General features: G+C 39.4%; 1 protein-coding gene across 2 annotated transcripts in view; it reads left to right on the top strand.

Annotated features, from left to right (window-relative positions):
- The window catches only part of TBL1X (transducin beta like 1 X-linked), a 190,022-nt gene that overhangs the window by 53,156 nt on the left and 113,431 nt on the right, over window positions 1–23,435 (top strand). For both annotated transcript variants that reach the window (XM_064407742.1, XM_064407741.1), the window contains exon 2: window positions 313–385. The gene's annotated coding sequence lies outside the window, so the exon portion shown is untranslated. The remainder of the gene's footprint in view (window positions 1–312; window positions 386–23,435) is intronic.

Raw genomic sequence — 23,435 nt, 5'->3', positions numbered from 1 at the left:
TAAACCATGCAATCCCACCATCTATTAGGCTGAATTTACATGAGTTTTCTTACAGAAAACTCTTTCATTTAGGTTCATGGTAAATCTAAATATATATATATACACTGGTCAAATAATCACCATTTTTTTTACATGGGGAAAACAGCTTTGAGTTTGCTTCAGGTTAACCATATTGATGGGAAATAATCCTGTGGGAAAAACTGGAGATCTGAATTTTTAAATTTGGGCCATAAGAGTTGATATAATCAAGAGATGAACTTATGAGGAGTAATGTAGATTAATGTTTTATTTGTTTCTTTTTATTGTGCACAGGTACCTAAGGATAACACTGGCCTGAAGGGAAAATCTGGGGCAAACTGGGGACCTTGACTGTTCTTGCACCTGAGTAAGTGAATACTTAGTGGAAATCAGCTTTACATAATGTTAAGACTGTGAAATATTTTTCAGCATCTCCATGCCTAATTGCAGTTGTAAATTCAGACAATAGTTTGGCTTTTGAACTGACAAAGACCAGAAATGGTAGGGTACCTGCAAGGGAGGGAATGTGCTATAGAGCCTTCAGTGCTTTGTGGTACATTTTGTTTTTATTGCTGCCCTTGAAGTCTCTATAGAATGAAACATAGCTTATAAACAGGATTTCTTGGTATTTTGATGTTTTGTCTTTGCAGTTATTTATCTTCAGACTAATGTCTGAGTTTCTTAAAGCTTAACTTGATCTTGCTGGTTTGTAATCATTGTAAGGAACTGAGACTCAGCAGAACTGCAGGTCAGGCCAGGTTCAATATGAGGTCATCAGAGGGTGAAGGCTGAGAAGATGACCTCGTGGAAGGTTGTCTTGGAAAGGATGAATGCTCATTTCATGAGGGGTGTTTTTTGAGACAAAAACTATTGTCTTGATTGGGGTTTGCTTTCACTAAAACAGGACAGGGACAGCTTTTCTTCATCAGCTTGGATGGGGCATGTGGTAGACATTCTTTAGCATGTGGAGTCCCCTAGTCCCAAACCCAGCCTACACAGTTTTCTGAAAGGCAGGAAGAGTAATTTCCATTTATCCACATAGCTTTCTTTCCGGGCAACCCAAGCATTATTCTGGTTGCAAAAAATTATTTTACATGTTGAAAAGGTACGTTGATGTGTTACTTATTATTTAATGCATTTATTTAATCATACCTATTCATATATGAAATGTCTGTAATATTAATAAGCAGATAAATTTTTTATAGCATGAAACGTCTTTCTACTGGTAACATATTTTTTTAAAATGGGCAAGTTAATTGAGTTTTCTAAAACAATTGCTAGAGTGGAGCCTTTCTTCCTGCTGGCATTTCTCATGCTAAAAGAATTATCTTTGGTTTTAGAGAGCTTTACTAAGCTGAATATCCTTACTGGTATCTACATTAAATTTTGAAAAAAATACGTACCAGCTGAAAGTCTTTCAATTTAATCTGGTCTAAACTTGTTACCAGTGCTGTTTTTTCCAAATCTGTGACATGGTTTATTCATATTCTTCTACTTAATTCATGAACTTACAAATTGATATCCATCACATCACTGCATAAAAAAGTGTATTTCATTTTGCTAGAGTATTTATTGTGTTTATCCCTGCAGTAGAGTAGTAGACAAAAACATCTCTCATTGCTTTCAGTATTAAAGAGAATTAAATATGTAACCTAAAAATCTGCCAGGCTTTGTGAGCTATGCACACATAAGACTTTTAATTCATTGAGAAGTACATCATGGTAGCATTTAGCATTATCATTGTTTTATTTCTAAGTTAGGTGAATTACAAATAATGCCTGAGACTGTATTATAGGTAACTGGTTGCTTTCCTGTGCATTAGCACTTCTCATTGAAGTTCTGGTTCCTTGCCTTGCACTTGCTGTGTATGGTTTTAGGAATTAAGTCTCTGGACTAGTGAACAGGTGTAAGGTTTATTAAAGAAGAGAAGTTCAGTGTTCCTAAATGATAGTGGCATGTTTTGAAATCCCAGTTGGCTCAACAGCTCTGTTTTAAATCCAGCAGGGACCTTTGAGAGAGGTTTTTGCCTTGTTTCTTTTAACTTCTATACTAACATGAAGCAAATGTTTTCATTTATTTCCTGTGTTATCAGTCCTACTCTGCATATTATATTTTATTGCTTTTGACAGTGATGAAAGACAGCTATTTCCCAACCTTTTGTATTTTGGGTGCTACATAAGCTCAGCTGTTCATTTTGGGAATATTTTCTTCTCCTGATTTGTTCCTGTTTCCTCATTTGAAAGGCAGCACTAGAAATTCCAGATACAATTGCAGTCTTCTTGGAATTGTAATTTAGATTTTGTGCCTATGTACATGAGACAGGAACTTGCCCATACAAAACAAAGGCAGTCATTCTGCTGGACTGGAGGACCTGTAGGTATGGTGACAAAGATACTGTGTCAGTGTTGTGTTACTTTGTACTTGAAAATTGTTCGTAAGTGTTGTCTGATAAGGTAGAAGTCAAAACTAGTGAACTAAGAAATGGAGATAATCCAATTGAACTGTGTAGTGTGTTCCTTCATGAATATAGGATTGATCTCTAGGTGTTTTACCCAGTTTATTATTTGCCAGTTACTGTAGTTACTGCATCACCTACAGATTTTCTCATTCAGACTCGAAATTGAGTGCCTTGGGGCAAGATTTTCTCTGTTAAGCATGAAAATGAACTGGCCTTGGTTTTGAGAGCATCCTGTGTGCAGCAGTTCTTGTGCCTGCCGTTCTGAAAGATCAACTGGTTTTGTGCAAATCTGCATCTGGGTGTGATAAATAAATGTATCAGTGGTGTAACCCTCGTTCTGCTGCCTTCTGTTCTTTTCCAGGGATTGGTAGGAATTAGTCTGTGCTGTACTTAGAGGCTGAAGTGAAGCTGACTGGTGCTGTAGCCTATTAATACCATAGGATGAAGCTTTTCAACTTCTATTAGCAGTTAATTTCAATAGAGATTGCTATAATTTTTGTAAATCACAGTGTATGGTTTCTGACAGCTTTTAAAAATGTTTATGCTCTGCTGTTTATAGTGTAGAAGTCTCTGGGGTTTTAAAACTTTCTCTACAGTATCTCCCTCAAAGAGATCAATTAAATTTCTAATTAAAGTTTTATCAACCTAGCATCTATTGAAATCCTAAAAATGTTGGTGTTTGTTGAGACAAACATAGGAGGTTTTCTAACCTCATGAGAAAATTTTTGTTGAGAATTGTTGGGGTTTTTTTATATTTTTGAGTGTTTCTTTGTTGTTCACAGAGTGGTGTTTGAATAATGAAAAGCTTTAGTAGCTGAAATTTTTAATGAAAAGAAGCCAAACAAATTTATTTAAACAATTTTATTGATTAAAATAGCTTGTTCTCAGCTAACAAAACTGTATTTTTGTAATCCTTCCCCATTCTTTTTGTCTTTGAAAGAATACTTATTTTGATCAGACCTAAAATGTTGATGACAATTATATCTCTGTTTCACCTGAAGCCTTTCTGTCATGTTTGGAAAGTTGTATATCACTACATATGAAAGGTACGAAAGTCCTGAAGTGGGTCTCAGCATTAAAATATATAGACACTTTTGCTGTATGAGGCTGTAAACCAGATAATTCATCACTACTGACAACCTGGAAGTAGATGTGGGCTTTTAAAGAACAATATGTTATATTACAAATTCCTTAGGAGGGGGAGTGCTTGTTTTTAGGAATTCCTGGAGAGTGGAAGCCTATTAGAATGATATTGTACATGTAATAAATCATGTACTTGGCGTAAGTTGTTTTTTTTTCATTTTTCTTTTAAGGTTTAAGACCATTTAAACATTCTGTCATAATCATAATAATAATTAGTAGTATCCTCTCTGCAAACACAGGAGAGAGGAGGAAGCTTTTTTTTTATTTTTGCAGTATAATATTCTCAGTATCTATATAAATAAATGATAGTGTGTGGCATGATTCACATGAATAGCAATGCAGCTGTATTGCTGCTGTCTGCCCAAATAACAAGAAATGAGAGGGAAAGAGGAGGTGACAGGGGGAATAGGAATGGGAGAGGAGCATTGTGGTATGAATAAATTGACACTGTGCTTTTTCGGGAGGGGGGACACTCATTACTGGAGGCTTCATCTGTTTGCTGCTTTCCCATATTTAGAAAGCATCTTTAGTGATCCTTTTTGCAAACAGCTCATGCAGTAACTGGCAAAACAGAAGCAATTAGTGGTGTAATCTCAAAGGGAATCTCAAGCTTCACTTTAAGTGCAATGATTAAATCCACTAGAATGATAACCATTGCTGCCAAGAACTCATGTAATTGGCCACTAATGTATTTTGTTGTAGCAGTCGATAACTACTGCATTTCATGCACATAATTAGTAATGCATACACGTTTGGTCAGGAAAATTGAAATTCCTGATAACCGAGGGTAGAGGGGGTGCAAGGAGCACAGAGCTGGAGAACTGAAATACTGCTCTGTTGATAGTACCTAACTAGAACTGTGTGCTTCAACAAAACAAGTGTCCTACTGTGCTGGAATACAAATGGGCTGTCTGTGGCAGGATATAGCAAAGACATTTGGCAGAGAGGGATTTGAAAGCTTCTGGCATAATGTAATTGAATTGGCCATTTCTTTAAAGATACAGCAAATTGTTTGCTGCAGCATTCATCATCATAAGGAAGGTCAGACAGCTTGCCAAACATATGATACTCATAATAAAAAGTAAAACGGTGACGCTTATATTTAAACACAAATCATGTTATCATGTTTGTAAAAGCTGGAGAAATGAATGGGAATATTTTTGGTGGTGCTGAGCATTAGTAATCTAAGTAAGACTGTAATTCAAGAGGGGCACAGCTTCTAAGCAGAGAAAAGATCCACAGGGAAATTCAGCTACTGAGCAACATATGATCCCCCTGATTTGAGAGGGCAGTAGGTGTTTTGGCAGGATTATTGCTGGCTCTCTTCTGATCACTTAAAGGAAGATAAACTTGTATGATCCTATTTTTGCCTTTTAAGAAAACAAAGGGAAAATAACAAAGAGGAAGGACTCGAGTCTTTAAAAAGAGACAAAATTTGAACAAAGCGTTGCTGGGGGATTTTTTGTCAGTTATGCTGTGACAAAATAAGATGATGCAACAACCTGTAGCATATCTGAAATGTTATATGAAATACTCTGTATTGGTGTGCTGGGAAACCCCTCTCGAGTCACATCCAGAACCCTGAATGTAAATTGCCTGGTGACAGGGGCTTTGGGCCATGCAGTGATGCCTCTGCAAATGAGTAGCTGTTAGCTTTTAGGTTCTAACACATTCAGGAGACTGGCATTTTGATTTCTTGCACCACTGCACCACTGATAGGCTTGGAAATGGGAATCAAAATAATTAGATTGGATATATAGATCCCAGCAAACCAGCCAAGAAAGCGGCTGGGCTGGGGAGGGCTGCTCTGAATTCTAAAATGTGCCAGTGCTGTTTTTATGAGAGCATGAGGACGGAAGGAGTAAACTAGAGTGCAGATGCTCACCATTTATATTCAAAGCATGTAATAAAATAATTGAATGTATGCTTCCTCCTATTAAAGCCTGTTAAAATCAGTAATAAAGTACATTACTGTTGTATTAAAAAGGGAGCACAAATTTTCAGGTAATATATCTTAGTTGTATGCATAGTGTACAGATAAGCAGACTGGGAAGTGGTTTTTTACATTATCCAAGGCATTCCTCCTTCTTATACAGGACTGTTCCCATCAGTTCATTTTCTGTTAATCCAGCAGTATCTTTGCAGTATTCCCTCTGACACTTTTTTACAGGCCAACAGTCATTCCCCCCCGCCCCCCAAAAGCCTTTCCTTCTAGTTCCTCAATATTTTTATGTAAAAAAAAACAGCTAAAACAAACCACCAAAAAAGTCCCCACTTTCCAAGTATTCCTTCTTGAGTTTCCATAGCTGTTAGAAAATATCATCGTTTTTCTATGCACATCCTTTGCTTTTAGGTATTTATGAACAATTATACCACTATCTCTTTACCCACCTTACCATTTTTCACCTGTAAAAAATTATCTTTCTTTACTCAAACATCAGTTCTTCACCTTTTTGCTTTTGAGAGACCCGCCTTCATTTAATCAGGAGATTCAGGAGTCCAGGTTCTCCTAAAATTGTAGAGAATATATATTTTTTAAAATTATCATGATTCCTGATGCTTTTATTTTCTAAAATTCTACTCTCTGGATTGACTGCTTGTATTACCTCCTACATCATTTATGTCTCAGTGCACTCTTTCCCTTCCTTCCCTACTTTTCTTATTACTGACCTGAGTTTTTTTCATACCAGACATGTTATATCTTGCATTTTCCCAAGCCATACATTGCTTTCCATTTCTATTTCTATTTTTGCTTTTCGTTGCATTAAATTCCAAGTCCTTGTGTCTGCAGCTTCATATCTATCAAGTCAATGTTAAGCATCCATCCAAAACAGCCTGTTGGCTTGTGTGCATGCCTGCCATGAGGAAGGCAGTGGTTGCAGCATCCCCTCTGCTTTGAAGGATGCACAAGGCCATGTCTCTGGTAATTCTGTATGACAATAACACATGGGAAGTACTTGCCTACTTTTGCAGAAGCCTGTTCTGCATGCTGTCTCTAAAATACCGACTGAATCCATAAGCAAATACAGCAGTTACTGGCTCCAGTTGTAGTCACTGGAAAAAGATATGCTGAGCTGTTTTCTGAGCTAAATATCAGCATTTTGTTCCTGTTTCCCTGCTTTGGTCTCCAGGAGGTCTTAGGCATTAGTTTTCTTATTTTCTTACTGTGCTCTTAATCCATTCATTATTTCACATTACCCTACTCAGCTGTGAAGACAGTGATCATGAGTAGCAAGGTGATGTCTTCTTGTTTTAATCTGTGCAAGCCCGTAATATCTGAAGCTCCTTCAGCAGTTGTCATTTTTGTATCCTGAAGGTGCACTGTGGCCATACTGCACAGCTTGCACGTAAGTCTCCCAATCAGTGATTCAATGTTTTGATGTAAGATTACAAGACTAACAAATAAAAACTGTGTTTGCTGTCCATGTGGAATGGAGGATATTTAGCTCGTATGGGTGTGCAGTGTGGATGAATGGTATTCATACTAGGAGCTCTGAGAATATGCTTTTATTGCAGAAATAGTTTGGTGGTTCTGCAGGAGCTGATTTTTATAGTACAAAACATGAAATCCAATCTTTTTTGTTAAAAGAAGACTGAAATTATGAGTTGGCCATCATTTGGTAATAACCATGTGAAGATTTATGATATGAGAAGGCTCTTTTTGTTTGGATGCCATGGAAATAAAAAGATGCACTGGAAATAAGAAAAAGAAGAATTCAAACAGGAAACAGATTTTGTTATTCCCCCAATATTCATCGAAGTTGAGACAAGGAATTAGCTGAAATTTTTACACCCAGCTCAGATGAATTTCAAAAATACAATTTCTTTTGGTGTTTGAACATGGTGTTTAATGCAAGAATTGCATTTTTGAGTTTCAAAACATGTGCTTTTGTGGAAACCCAGCAGAGGTAGGAGGTTACTTGTGTCTCTTGTTGGATTCGTGCTTATTGAGGCCTTCGGTTAGGGTTTGGGCTTTCATCCAGGCTGGTTATTTCGTTCAGATGATACAGGTTTCTAGAGGGCAGTTGCAACACAGCAGTTGCTGTGCAAGAAACAGCTCAGTAATGCTCCAAAGGCTAGCTCTTAAAAACACACAGCTCACTTACAAGCCCATTAAGGATTGACCTATGTTGGGAGTTTATTTAAATGCTTGGCACTGTTCTTTAATATAGGGAGTTTGGGAAAAAAATTGTTACTTTGTTTTTTTAATAAATTTTTTCTTGACCTTTATCTGCAGTAAAATTGGCTGGCAGTCTCACAGCAGGTCTAAACACAACATTTTATTTATGGCATTAATTTTATAGAAGAACAAATGGAGTTTGGAGACAAGAAGAAATGAAAGACTCCTTAGCTTTTTTAGATTAATAACTTGCTGAATGTGAATGAATGCAAATGTCACTGACTCGAACAAAGAGATCAAATTAAATACCTTAGGCAGGTTACACAATGTCTGTCTAAGGGGACTGCAACACTTGATCCCCGTGTTCTGTCTACTGCCATTGAGACAACAGTATAGCAGTGTATTGCACAGGTAACATTTTCTGCACCTTTTAGGGTGTTAACTGCTATTACATATTTCCTGTTCCAATGTATAAATAACCTTCTATGATATGAATTCTAGGTAATAAAAACACCTTGCATATTTCAGCACCACAGTGTAGCATGTGTTATATTTAGGAGACCTGCGGATATATTTAATCTTCTATTGTTGATTTATTAAAATAGTACAATATAAACATCGGGATGTGTCATAGAACTGACTTGAGTATGCTGTAACTCAGGACAAACTGGCCTCTTTCTTCCTTGCCTGGAAGACTTTTCTATGCTTGCCTTATCCTTGGTTATTGGAACTGAGTTTATTCCCTTCTTCTGCAATAATCTTCAGAACTAAGGATGTTCAGTGAATATCCTACCCCTTGCAACTTTTCACTGATAATGCACATTTTATGGGATGATTTCTTTTGCTGCACAGCATGTTATTCTGTGTTCACTTGGCTTTTGAGGACCGTCTTAAAAATATGCAAAAGAATATTCAAATTACTTTCCTTTTTCTGATCTCTTATGCAAACACTTAGAAACATGGTGAATGGTCACATCTTGTGAGGTAGTATATAATCAAGGATTTTTTTGGATTCTTTCTGAACTGGTAAAGCAGTTTCATTTACACACAAACTTAGCTGTAAAACGATTAATATATTTAGTTATTTAAAAAGATAAGTATTGCGGCTGTGTAGGACTGAAATATACCAAAGTATGTGGAAAATATTTTTCTATTTCTGAAAAAAGAAAAAAAAAAACCATTGTTTTTATGTGTTCTTAGGGGAATATGGTTTGAATCTTGCTTTGTTACAGTAGCAAGTTTTTTAGATTTTCAAAGTATTAGTCCTTAAATGAATAATATCCTTCTGCCACCCATGCATTGTTTGGGAAAATTTAATTTGTTTAGGAAATGATAAGTGACAACACTGATATCTTAGCTCCTTGTCTTGGGAAGTGCTCCCCTTATTTTCCTTTTCTGTGCCCCTCTCCAGGAACAAAAGCAATACAAGAATGCAGATGTTGAAAGGCACGAAAATGTGCTTAAAGTATTTTCCTTCTGTCTTAGAACAATGGCTGCTGACAGCAGAAGGCTTGCTTGCTTGTTAAAATTAGATTTGAATCATCAGTGTAATAGCAGTAGGAAATTGTAGGATGGAAAGGTGCCAGGAAGCCTATCTATATCTGTCCTTTTGGAGAGAGGGGGGCCTGCAGTGACTTGAGCTGTCCTCAGCTGAGTGAGCCTGCCCTATATGACAAGTACTGCTTTAAGCATCCTTAAAACAAAATTGTCCTTGAGCTGAAACCATTGAGGTGGGATCCTGAGAACAGACGAAAGCACAACAGTGCAAGACAGCTGTTGCAACTTAGGCTTCTGAAGAGTTTGTCTCTTGTTGGTTCCTTACATCACATTTAATTGGGCCCACTTCCATTACCTCCCACCATTTTCCTGCACTAGGACAAAAAAAATTAAATCTGTGGTTTGGGCCTTGTTTTTGTTTTTTTTTTTTTGGGGGGGGTTGTGGGGTTTTTTTAATTTATTTTTTATTTTATGATTGTAAAACTGGGAAGTTTTCATAAGTTGTGAGTAAATTAGTGGATGATGCTTGCTCTGAAGCTGCATAAGAGTCAGCATCATTCTGGCTTATTCTGTTTTTCTTCAGTTGTTTTAAGGCAGTCCAGTGCCCAGTTACACTTCTTTTATGTAGTCATTATCTGTTGGCTTTGCAGTAACCCAATCTATGGAACACAGTGACCTCTCTATGCACCTTAAAACCATTCACAGAAATGGTTGCAATTCTGCTGATGCACAATGCAGCTGCCCATTTAAATCTCTTTTTCTTACAGAGGGGATGGTTATGTCTCTGCTGTGTACTGTTTAATTTCGAGTGCAGTTTTTACACTACTTCCATAAGCAGCTTAGTCCTTGATTACTTCAGGGAGTGCTTTGTGTGATACAACAGTAATTGATATCAGCTGAAGTGCTAAATCTACCAGTCCCCTCATTTAAATTAGTGCCAGTTGGAGATGGGAGAGCCAAAAGCAGTCCTGGGAGAGGACTCTTGCTTTTGGAAATTATTTAGTTTGCTCTCATAACAGAGTAAGAATTTTCTGACCTTCTGGTTATGAGGTTGTTCTTGTCATGGGGTGGCAAAATAATATCAAAGTGGTTGTGTAGGGATGATCAAGGAGGAATTTTAGTTTAAGTGTTTAATGACATTTAGTGCATTACTATTGTCTTCATCAGTGATATGAGCACAATCAGATATATTTAAAAATAAATCTACATAAATAACTGGGAAATGCAGCATTGGTTTATATATTATCATTTGTTTGCATTTACTCCATTTGACACTGTTTTGTGTGCTTATGTATCCATATATCTGTATATATCTAGCATTTTTATATATAGCGTTCATTTGTTTCGTGGAGAAATACACAATTCTGTAGCTGGGCTGTACTGTTCATAGGTATTATTTAATTATTGCCAAATATTTAGAAGGCACAGTACCACCATAGTTTAATGAGACTGCTGTAGCAAATTTGATGATGCACAAGAAAAACCTGAAAGCAGTGCCTGAGCATCAGTGGACATCTTGACTTGACCTGCTTGTGTGTCCAGCTTTTAGACCACAATCCCTACTCCTGCACGTGTACCAACTGGGAGAAGAGTGTGTTATGTGGAAGATTTTGCTGGAAGTTGCTGATATATTTGTGATTGAACAAGTGGGTAGGATTTGATCTACCTTTTTCCCCCAGGGTCCTTACAGGCCAGTAGAGAGAAGTAGTGTGAGGTAGGCCTCAGGTTGCTCAGATGATGGTGGTTTGTACTTGTTCTTTTCTGTAGTGAGTCAATTATTTATTGTTATAGGTGTCCTGTAATCCTCTATCATATTTGTAGACAGTTATTTGCCAGTTTCTCAAGACAGCAACACAAGTCATTCCCTTAAATAGGCCAGATACTTGTGTTATATAGAACCTTTTCCTAAGTGTTCTTCCTGTTTGTCTGGTAGGTGTCTATAAAAGTATGTAAATGTAATCTATAATATTAAGGGGTTTATGGCATTAGTACTTACATTTCAGTTTCATGCAGTGCATTGTGAGATTGCATGTACTCTTAATCATATTGTTAGCCATTATCATCTTTAAGCATATTTCATATCCCTTGGGTGTCCACCTACCATCTGTTACTTTATCCCATTAGATTTCCACCAGATTTCTCATTTTTTCTCAAGCATACTGTGCTGAAAAAAAGCCCTCCTAATAGTTTCCCTCATTGATCTCCCAGTTTAGTCTTAATTACACAGCTAATCAGATTACGATGACTCTCTTTATTTCTTACCTCCCTGTGCTTTCTGGTATGACCAAAAGCATGTGCTTCATTTCTGCATGTGGGTATGTGTGTGCATGCAGGATATACAAGATTCCTCTAAGCACTGCTTTCTGTTCCACTCCTTATGCATGGAGGATATGAACACACCTAATTCTTCACAGCTTCATCAGCTGCTCGGCTTCCACTTCCTCCTGTGGACCGAGGGAATCCAACTCTTAGCAGCTGACCTGAGCCAATTCAAAAGCAGTGTCCTCCTGCCCTCCTTCTCTTCTCCTTGAGCTGTGCTCCCATTCCATGCTCCCAGGGTACTGTCAGCCCTGTTGTGCTGCTGCCTGGAGCTGAAAGATGCGCAAGGAGCTTCCAGCCAGCTCGGCAGTCTGTCCCTGACACATGGAACCACAGGCTCTTCAGTAAGCTTAGGCTGGCTATTAATGCACAGTGCTGAGTCACTGCTGCGATGCTTTACTTTGCTGTGCACCTTTTGTAAAACAGGCCACGGCCAGATCAGGGGTGCCTAGGACAGGCTATAGCTCACTGCCCCGGGCCATTAAACAACTGTGACTCAGCCATTTGTGTGGAGAGGCGGGGAAGGCATCTGTGGAGCATCACCCCTGCAGGTGTCTGCAGCCATTCTACTCTGCTTGAGCATCACTGCTTAAACTAAAACCTGGGAAAATACTCTCCACACACAGAAAGCGTCTTTCTGTTTCCTTTAAAACCTGTGAGAAATGTAGTATTATGGGAAGATGCATGAGGATCATTTACAAACCTGGTGACAATTCCAAACAACTGAGAGAGCCTGTTTACTGTTAACTGACATTCCTGCATGGAGAACCATTGTTGTATAGGGCAGGAAGGGTTCATCCATTCACTGATCATTTTTTTTTATTGCTGGACAAAAGCTTGTCTGATAAAACAGCATGTTTTCATAGCTAATGAGCTCAGTCAGTCCTGGGTTTCTATCCATGTACTACAGGAAATAAACCGTATGGAATATTACTGTGGAATATTTAGGTTCATTTATAAATACAAACATTCATGTGTACAAATTGGCTTCACTTTTAATTGATTTAGAATACTTGATTAGACAGCACAGCTGAGCCAGTGTAACTCTTGCTGCCACTGAGAGGGGTGGTTCAGCTCTCACTTTTGTCTTCCCGTCCCTTCTAGCCATATGGTGCTTGTCTGACTCCTCAGTCCAGTGCTGAACTCCTTCCTTCCTGGAAGAGATCAAGCCATTTTATCTGGTTTGATGGTATGAAACAGGTGTAGGGAACTGTGTGTTTCGTTTCTGGAAATGATGTTTCAGCATGAGGGTTGCAGGTCTAGTGAGAAGCCTCTAGTGAGAAGCCAAGAGGTGTATGAGCTAGATCAGCATGGGCTCATTTCTACTTGCTATTTGGATTAAGAAAATGAGTAGTCTGGTTTACATATTTCTTCTGTGATATATTTTTAGACGTTACCACCTGCACATGATATAATAGTCTTGTGGCAAAAAAAAAAGGCATTTTTAGCACAGATGACATGATTGATAGAGCTGTGGGTTCACATACTTTGAATTTTAGTGGAGTGAGGAGACTTTCTACTCTAAACCTTTAGCTATCTTGCATTTCAAAATAAAATATATTTTTAAAAATGCCTTGGTGCATCAATACTTGGCAGAAAAACAAGACTTATTACTTTACCCAGTAAAAATCAATGGCCACAGAACAAACATGTTCTTCACCAGCTAATCATGTAGAACAGGGCTATATTGCAGTAGTTTTAATGACTGATGAGGGTATCACATGTTTTAAGTACTGGTGCTCTACTTGTGTTTATTCTGACATTTTGTCATAAAAAGCTGGCCAGAATCATCTCTGGTGTACAGCCATCATTTACATTAGGCTGGTTGCAAACCCATGTAGCAACTTTGGGAAACGGTTACAAAAATTTGCAGCATTAGGGATGATGTTTTGGGAACCATTTTTATTTAACATCCTTAGTGAACATGTGTGAGATTGCAAATGCAGAGTTTTCAGGGGCAAACTTAACACTTGTGCTCAAGAGCTGGAGCAGGTAGTGGGGCACAAAATGTCTTGTTAGTGTTGCTGAGTTCAGCTGCTGCTGTTTGCCCAGCGTGCAAGCAGCAGCAGGTGGTGGGGGGAGCTGCTGGAGGCCCAGGGAGGCAGGCAATAGGAAGGGAGAGGTCAGAGCAAGACTCTGCTTCTGTCTGGGAAAAGCAAAGGACAGGCAGTGTATAGGGTTTGCAACTTAGGTGTGCTTTTCTCACATTTAGGTTTTCTACAGTGTTAATAGCGTTATCATTTGTGTGCCATCTCCTTGGCTGTTCTCCTGTTTTCTGTAGAGAAAGGAAACTTCCTAGGTGTAGTGCTTAGAACATATAGTATTGACAGCAGTCCTAGTTTAGGTATTCCTGGCCACTGATAGCCTCTGGTAGACTAAGACAAAATTGCTTAAAGCTGACCAGAGGGATTGCCTTAGGTAATGGGATTGTGCTGCTATCTCTTGAGGACCAGCCACTGGAAAGAGATGTCCGAGCTGGATGTAATGAATTAAATGTGCCTTTGCACCTGCAGAGCCAAGCCAGGCACGTACACCAGAGCCTGTGTGGGTTGAACTGAGCCCGAGGCCTGGAGACTTGGATGGCTTCAGGGAATCACATCTGTTTGTGTCACCATCCAGGCACAGGGATCCCAGTGCAATCAGGCCAGCCAAGCAGCAGCCATTGGGAGTGGCCAGATGGGGACATGTACCCCACTTCCTGGACTTCTTCAGGCCTGCCTGGCTGGCTGGCCTGCCTGCTGGGGTCCTGGCTTTGTGTTGAATTGAAGAGCCAGGGCTGGGCAGGCAGCATGCAGAGGGTAGTGGGGGACTTCAGCAGATGGATTTTAGTAGTCTCTGTTGACATAACTTAAGTGGGAATTTTTTTTCCCATCAGATTTGAGCATAGCTAAGGCTGAACATATTTTGCTGAGACTGAAATGGCATCTCCCAGGATTTCTTGCTGCCTAGTTTCAAAACACTCTTATAAAATAGCGAGCTTTACAAAAATTACAAGAAACTGGGTTATAGTAGAAGACAGAAGTAAGCTTAAGTATAGGTGCCATGGCTTGTTGCTTTACATCTAGAGACAGACCTTTCTAGTCTCAAGCTATTGTTTTGACTGTCCCAGTCTGTACGCTGTACAGAGTTGGGGTGCTCACTGTTTTTGACAGTCTGGTTCCCAAAAAAGCTATTTCAGTGAGGTTACTTACATGTGAGAGAAGTTGCCAGGTTGCCTATGGAAATTGCATCATGTATGTGTGTGCATGTATACCTGCACTAAATGCAATTAAAATCACTCTTCTGTAAGGACCACAAGGTTTGGAGGCTTTTTCCACACAGGGCAGTATCTCACAGACACAGGTTCTCTAAAAGCCAAATATTTTCTCACAGTGGCAGTGTATTTTTGGAAACACAAAACCATGAGCAAGCAGCAATGTGTCACACATCCATAAGGTTTTGTACAGACATAGGATTGCATAGCCCAGGAATATGGATGTGTTCACATCCCGGTCTCCCCATCCAACCATCCATCCATCCATCCCCCCTTCCCTCCCTCCCTGCCCGGCCCCTCCGTGCCTGCTCAGGCTCAGCAGGAGCGCAGAGATGGCTGTGGTTGTACCTGTCTGTGGGTGATGGGTTGTTTTTGCCCTCGATCGCTGCAGGAAGAGAGCAGCAGCTTATCGAGCACTTCAATCTGGTTTGCTGAGTGTAACAGTTTATGAGAAAATGGCTGCCTTGTTTTCCAGCCGTGTCCCAGGGATGGCCACGCAGGAGAAAATGAGGATCCGAGCTTGAGGGATCTCTCAGCAGTTTCCCCTGCCATTTAACATTTATAAATATGCTATGAAGGCTCCTTTTTCTCTCCAGGTAGCTGCCTTGCAGCACGGTGGGAGGAGGGGAGGGAAGGAGCCTTTCCAGACCCTCACCAGCGCTCCTAGGAGCCCTTCCCTAGAGAGGGGTGCAAGCATACATCTCTCTATATATGCAAATAAATGCAGGTGTGTACAAGGTGCGACTTAAGGCTTGAAATTTGTCTTCTGAGGTAATCTAATCACTTGCTTTTTAGTGATTATATTAATGAAATGTTGTTTCCTTAAATATTTAGTGCTTCTAAAAATTACTTTCTTCATTTTCTCATGGTTTGAGTGACATAGCATTGCATTACGAGCAGACATTATGTGCCTTGAAATAGCAATGCATACAGCCCTTACATTGAAGTAACTCAAGAAAGGTTCTAATACTAATACAGAAATGATCTGCACAAAACAATTCCTCCTGACTAACCCACTAGAAAATTCTCTGCTGTTCAAGTGTATTATTCCATTACTAAGTGGGATAATGAAAATAATTTTTAGTAAATTGTTCTAGCTTTCTGCAGCAGTTTGTTTCCTTCAATTTTTCAAATGATCTTGATGTTTTAATGAATTAATTCCCTCAGTATCCCGTTGGAAAAGGCAGAGTGGCATAAGGAATTATAAACTCTTAAGAGAGTAAGAAAGCCACTTAGAATATAATGAAAGTCTTTTAAAAGGAATGATTAGCTTCTTTGGTGTGTGGACCTTTAACATAAACTACTGTCTCATAAAGGCTGGTAGATTTAGCTGTGCTGGTTTAAGATGTGACAATTACCCTTTGTACTCATCTGCTGGGCTTAATCCTTCATCAGCTGCTCAAGAAAATGCAATCCAGCCTGTGAGCCCTGTGGAAGCAATGGCTTGAGATCATGTAACCCTTTTTGCCTGGGCCTGCCTGGAGAATTTCTGGGCTGAAACTACCAGAGCTCTTCACAGCTAGGCTCTTAATCATCTGCATCTGTTTATGGTAATAAGGGAGAGGAGAAAAGAGCAGGGAAACAACCCTACAAAACAACCAAACAAAAATTCCAGTCAGAGCCAGGCACCTGGCCTTTAGCTGTGGACTTTCCTACCAGCTTCCAAGGAGTGTTTCCAGAGTGTTGTTTTCAGGTAGCTATTAGCTACCAGTTTTGTGGCACTGATGTACATAGGTTTCTTGTATTCCCTTAAGTAGGCTTTTCTTCTTCCCTGCCATCCCTTTAAAACAATAAGCAATGAGCTTTTTCTATGGGACCTCTGTTGCTTTTGAGCATAATCTCGACATATGCAGTCCCCGTTAGTGCTAAAGACAAAAAGTTCTGTTACTCTGTTCATTTTGTAATAGAAGCACAGAATGTTAAAGGGTTGGAATAGACCTTAAAGGTGAGCTAGTCCCACTCCCCACTGCTATGGGCAGGGACACTTCTCACCAGTCCAGCTTGCTCAAGGCCTTGTCCAGCCTGGCCTTGAACACTGCCAGGCTTGGGGCTCCCTTTTTCTGAGTTAAACAAAGCACTGTCCCCTATGCTGGAACAGCTCTCTTTCTGTGACTGCTACACTGCACATGGGTTGGAAACATGAGAGTGCCCATGTAGCTGTTTCCCTCTTCCAGAGGTCAGCTGTGCTGCTTCAGTGTCACTGCAAGCCCAGGGAAAACACTTCACACTGCAGCTGTACCAATACCAAACAAAGGATGTGTTCTTGTGAATCAAACTCTCACTGTCTTCTCTTTGTATTTTCTAGAGCTGTCCAGATAGCCTTTTTTTTGTACTGGTGAAAAAAAGGCTTTTTCAAAGAACTGCACATTCAAAATGTAAGTGTGCCAAAGGAATAGGAGGAATGCTATTTGTAGGAGATGCTGCTGTTTGATTCACATTTATTCTCCTGCCACTGTCGTTTCTTTTTTAACAACTGGAGCAGAAGAGTCTGAAAAGGGAACTGGAAAGGTTTTGTTTTGTAAAGCCCTTTGGAAAGAATACCTGTTTCATACTGCTGTTCCAGCATGGAAGCTCTCTGAGCGAGGCTCCACTGCAGTGCTTTTTGGAGCAGGCTTGTTGCCTGACTGGTTGCTTTCATTATGTCCCTCATTTTGGACAATCCCACAAGGTCTGTGATAACGTGAATGTGGGCAGAGTGCCACAGGATGATCAGGTGCCTCTAGGAGGTATCTGCTTTAAAAAAAAGAACAAATTATTGCATTGAAAATGCTGAGCAGTGTTTGTTTATCGGCTGTAACAGCACTGCACAGGGCTGGGGGGGTGCAGAAGCCCAGGTTAGCATGGTCAACAAAACACCTTCTTTAGGGCAATTCTTTACCTGGACCAGTCATAGTGATTTTATTCTTAAATTATAACTTCTGGGGACAAGAACTATTTTTTTCTCTCTCTTTTCATCTGGATTTTTATAGATTTTAACATAATCTTCCATGTAAGAATCACAATTAGCATTTCTAAGCAGCAATTTAGTACAGATAATGATATTTTATTATTGATCAAGGTTTTCTGTCTCCTGCTGTATCTTGAAAACTGTTGGCTGGATTCTATGTTTCTGAGCTTCTTTATACTGTTATTCACTGGCTTGTAATTCTGAAGAGAATAATAAATAATTTACATGAGGCTAGGAGGTTTTGTTTATCCTTTTAAAAAATGTTGCAACAAAATGGTTTGAGTGTTAGGCCATATAATGCAATTCCAAATATTTTTAAAATAGAAAACTTAGGAGATAATGTTATTGATGTTCTATCTTGCTAAATAAATATTTCAGTGGACTGATAATGTAGAGCTGCTTTGGGGGGATTTCTGCTGACATTATTGTTACGCAGTGTGATTGCTATGCTACTGATGTTAGGCACCAAACCTTACTCACTGCAAAATGTTTACAATTTTGCATTTTCGCTGTTCTAAAAATGGAGCAGCTTTCACAGTCTTTTATTCTCATACAACTTCTCCCTTTCCATGCAATCATACCTAGAAATCAGCAGCTTGCGTTGCTGGGCTGACATGCATGCTGCTTTATTTTTCAATTTCATCAGTAATAGGCTTTTTCTAGCTTGTAATGCTGCTCCACTGACACAATGATGGTTATTCCTTATTCACACAAAAAAAAATCAAATGAAGTCTCAAAAGATTTCAGTCTTTATGGTGGCATTATCAAAACAGATAAAATTATTCCGATTAATAGCCTTGATTTTTCAGCACTTTGTTCTATTTTTCCTTGAAATAGAGTATACATTTGTAATACTACTCTAGGACGTATGGAGTCTGATACTTACTTCCTCTGGCCTCTGTGTTAGCTGGGCTTTGAAGTGATAGTATATTGTGTGTGTTCAGACTTCCATAGATGGGGGAAGAGGAAAATAAAACTCTCTTCAGGCCTTGTAAACCCTCTTCAAAACAATGAGGTCCAGAAATAATGTCAGCAAGAGGCCATGTCTGCCAAGCTGGCTGCTTCTACTTGTGTCCCTAGTGGTGTTTGGGAAGGCTGTGGGTCCGTGATGGCGAGGCAATGCTGCCTACTTGTGTGCATCTCTGCTGGGCCAGAAGCAGCTTTCTAATGGACACAGATCCTCAGATCTGAAGGGCAGACCTACTGAAACTCTGGCCACCTGACTTTAAGCTGAAGTGGGTGTGTTGTTTGTCCTTGCCCGACTGTTTTAGCGGTGAAGTACCATCTATCTTCATCATTTGCTTCGGTGGCAACTATTTTGCACAGCTGATACCTCTTCAAGGCTAAATGTTCTTAAAACCTTTTGGCCCTGGTGGCACACTCCAGTGCCTGGTGCTGTTTAGCAGCAGGTAGCTGAAGGCTTTTTGATTTGTATGGTTGTACTTTCAGGTAGGACCAGGCTTTATGATATTGTTTGTGTACAAGTTCAGAAAGCTTTGTTTCAAAAGGCAGTGTAAATCTAAGCAAAAATAGGCCAGTTTCTTAAAATATGGCCACTCAGGGTGCTGCATTAATGCATGCACTTGGGAGAAGTTTTGTTGGTTGGTATTTTTGTTAGTTCTGAATTCATGAGGAAATAAAACTGACCCAGAAAAAACCCCAGTTCACAGAGTTTTAAACTAAGGACTGTGGCGTCCCACCCTTGGGAAGGAACACCTAGGAACACCTAAGAAGGGGAGCACCAAGTAGATGCTTGGTGGTTGAAAGGAATGACAGAAGTCAGAGGCTCTGCAAAAGCTGACAAAGTTGTGTTAGTAAATTACACACCTGGCATGGAAATTGGTGCTCATTATTCCCTTATCTCCAGATATAAACGCATGGCAGTGGGTGTGGATAAAGGGTTAGGCCACAAGGGAAGAGAGAGTGACAGAGATTAATTAAAGAGGGGGATGTAAAGAAGGAATAGAGAGATCACCAGTCCTGGTTCCAGCATTGATCCAGCTGATGGTAGGGTCAGGATCCTGGGCTGCATATGTTCCTAGGCTTTGTTGGGTGTTTTTTTAATGATAGGATTCTCCCCTCTGGAGATAAATGTCTCCTTTTCTATGCAAATTAGCTATCATGTGCAATTTGTTCTTCTAGACCTTCCTGGAAATGTGTCAGAGAGCTTCAGGCATCTTTGGCAGTCTTGATCCCCCACTACTGTCCATGCCTTCTTCTCAATCTCATCCCTGTGCTTGTGCTGTTATATGTTTTGTTTATGTCCTCAAGCCAGAACAAGGACGTTTCTCGAGGAAAGTGCTGCCCTATCTCTGTGTGGCCCCCTTCTCCAGCCACATCCTGTTCATTCTCGCAGTGTTATGGCCAACAATCCTTGGTTGTTATCACACCAATCCTTGGCTGGCTCCACAGCTATTGGTGCCTGAGACATACAATAAACATCAGCCCCTTATCTTCTACAGGAGCACGTGAGCACTTTACTGGGGCTGAAAAGTTAGTTCATGTTGAGGAAAGTGCTGAGTTAATTGGTGTTACTTTTTATGTGCTATGAGCTTAGAATATCTGCATAAATACACCTCTTTCTTTTTACAGGTAGTAAGTAACAGAACCTAGTCTTAAAATGCAATTCTGTCTTGAGAACCAACATAAGGAACCATATTACTGTCAGTGATAATAACAGTCATACCCATGCACTAAAGATAAAGCCCTTATGATTCCCAGTTGTGATAAGGAGCAGGATGAAGTACATTGTCATGGATGTTCTGAAGAAAGGTATTAGCCTGGCTTTCTGATAAAGTTGGCCGTTAAAAAATTTGTTGTATTGTTAAATTGGACAAATTTGATCTGGAAGTAGCAGAGCACAGAAAGCAACAGACACAATAATGAAAACTAGAATCAGTTTTCACTTTTTAAGACTCGTGGACCTTGGTTTGGACCTGAGATTCACCAGTGGAAATCTGGAATAGCTTAATCTGTAACTCATTTGCGTCTCTCCAGGCATACTTTGGCGGAATTGAGTGCAGCCACAGCCAACCCACTCCAGGCTAAATTGTTCACCTGTTTATTCACCTATGAACACATGCATCAACTCACCCACTGACACAGTTTCCTATGAAGCCAAAAGACAGGGGCACATTTTATAAAAGCAAGGAAATATTGAAATTCATAACATTTGACAGCCATGACAAATAAGCAACCGTATCCATTACCAGTCCCCAGAGTTATCTAGTATCCTTTCTTTATGTAATTTCTTACACTACTTTTTTTTTTTACATCCATCTTCTTATCACTTGTTATTTATTATTCATAGCATTAATAAGAGTTCACTACTTCCTTTTTAGTTTCATTGGTGTCTTGAATATTTTAACACAGTAACTGTGCTTGCTTTGTTTCTGTGCTGTGGATTTTTTCGTGCTTTTTTTTCATCTTGTGTTTTCTAGTTTTATCATCTGGAAATATTATTAAAGACATTATATACCTTTTCTTCATCCAAAGACGTGGTGCATCTGTTGACCTTCAGGGCATATTGCCGGGGCCATCTGGTTTTCAAGGGAAGTGGGGGTTGGCAAGGAATGGGGAAGGATTTAAGGCAGAAGGAGATATTAGGTTACTTATTTATTATTTGATTAAGGTTTTCCTTTGTTGAAGGGTAAGACTGATCGGTACTTTGTTACAGTGTTTGTCTTTTTATAGTCTGGTTCTTCTTGTGGTGTTTTTGGTCATTGTTGTTGTTTTGAGGTGGTGCTGGGCTGAGGAAGCGCTTGTGTACATGTGCTTGTCTTCATCAAAATAAACACAACAATATGGTCCCAAACTGCTGTGAGGCGTTAACCAGTGTTGTTGTGGTCTGCTAGTACCAGGATGAAATGACACCATTTCAGACCTTGCTCATCTCTTAGTTGAAGGAAGTGTTAGTGACCAGTGAGAAATTAACAGGACAAAGTACCAACCCCATTTCAACCTGAGAAAAGTTGTATTTAGAAGAAGTTTGGGTTCTAGAATTCTTCCCCCAGTTTTTCAGAGGGAGCCTGATAGCTTTTTTCTAGTGAATTCACAGCATACATTTAATTTCTACTATTATCCTTCCAGAATAAAGGAGTCTGACATGTGACTCCTTTATTCTGGAAGGATATAAAACCTGCACAGGTGCAGGTTTTAGTGGGGCTGGAGACAGAGCAGGAAAATAGGGAATTTTATCAACTCTGGATGCTCCCTATTTCAATATGGCCACAGCAATTGCTGTTCAGTGGTTTTGATACACCTTTGCTTTATTATCTTTTTCTCTTAGTACTATTAAGAAACCACTGGTTGGCCATATAGGATATAAATTGGTAATTTTTCTTACAGTTTGTAAATGTTTGTCATATATCATATTGTGACATACACTGCAGTGCATAAAAAGCTTTGATTTTCTTGTGCTAAAAGCTGTTACAATTCAGTTACCCAAACTCTTGTACATGAACTGAAAATATGGTGCACACTTTCTTAGGAGAGGAAAGAGGAATTCTTTTAAGTAAAGCTACAGAATAAAGTATTTGTTTTAACTGAAAATAGGAAACAGCCTGGTTGTAAGAGAAAAGTTTAAGCTCACATGTTAGAAATCATCTTGTCTAAATTAAGAAGGGGCTAATTTCAGTTAAAGCAGAATGTGTCTTCATGTGTGTAAGTGACCTGTTTAAAACCCAGAACAAGCATCCCAGGAGGAGGGTGAGTGCTTGTGTGTGTGTGTCCTGGTGCTTCTCCTCATTGTTTAATCTCCGTAACTGACCCCCAGTAAAACAAAATCTCCCCCCAGTCCAACAGCTCCTGCCCATGCACAAGCTTTCTCATAACCCGTAGCAAACCAAGTGTCTGGGTTACAGTTTGACAATATGATGATCTTGTCATATGCTTTTGTATTTAATAATGTCCAGAACACTTATTAATTATTCAGTTTATTGTCAATCTTCTCAATGGATTTATTTCTCCATCTTGACCAGTGTATTTTAGGAAGACAAAAGCCAGTTGAGTTATGCACTTATCTTACCAATAAACCAGTATGTATGATGAGAAAAGAGTAGAAGAAACAATGCATTTTTGTAGTGTTTCATCCTTTCTGCCTGAATTTGGAGAAGGGGACAGATAGCGGGGTGGGGTAGGGGGTGGGGACTCCTAACTCTTGTGAAGAAAGAGGAAACTAAGTAACTTCATTAGGAAAGTCTGCTTAATCCATTGTGATTTTGGGGATATTTCATGATTAAGTGTATCATTTGAGGTGTCACTCCAGTCTTGCTCTTAGCTTTTTCTCCAGTTTCTTTTAAATAAGCGGTAAAGTTGAGAGTAAGGCAGAAGAGCTTATGGAAGCACAGTTAAAAGCTTGCTTTGATGCTTGCCTTGTGACCTAATGAAAGCATTGCAGAAGCTTGCTTAAATAAAGCTGATAGGGACTTGGTCCCCTGTCCTTATTTTGTTTGTTTGTTTGGAGTTTTTTATTTTGTTTTTTGGAGGAGGATTGGTTAGCTGATCTTGATTTTGAGGAATAGCAGAGGACAAAAAGACAGGCTACTGTCTTTTCCAATGGCCATGATCAAAAGTGTTCTCACAAAGTCACACATGGGTTTGTGGAAATTCCACCCAAGGCTCGTAGCTGCCTGCATTGGCTTTCAAGACTGTGTAGCTTTTCCTAGGAAAACACGTAAAA

The sequence above is a fragment of the Passer domesticus genome, chromosome 2, assembly GCF_036417665.1.
Source record: "Passer domesticus isolate bPasDom1 chromosome 2, bPasDom1.hap1, whole genome shotgun sequence".
Lineage (NCBI taxonomy): Eukaryota > Metazoa > Chordata > Aves > Passeriformes > Passeridae > Passer > Passer domesticus.
Note: the sequence above shows the minus strand (reverse complement) of the source record. Positions and strands in the feature narration are given on the sequence as shown.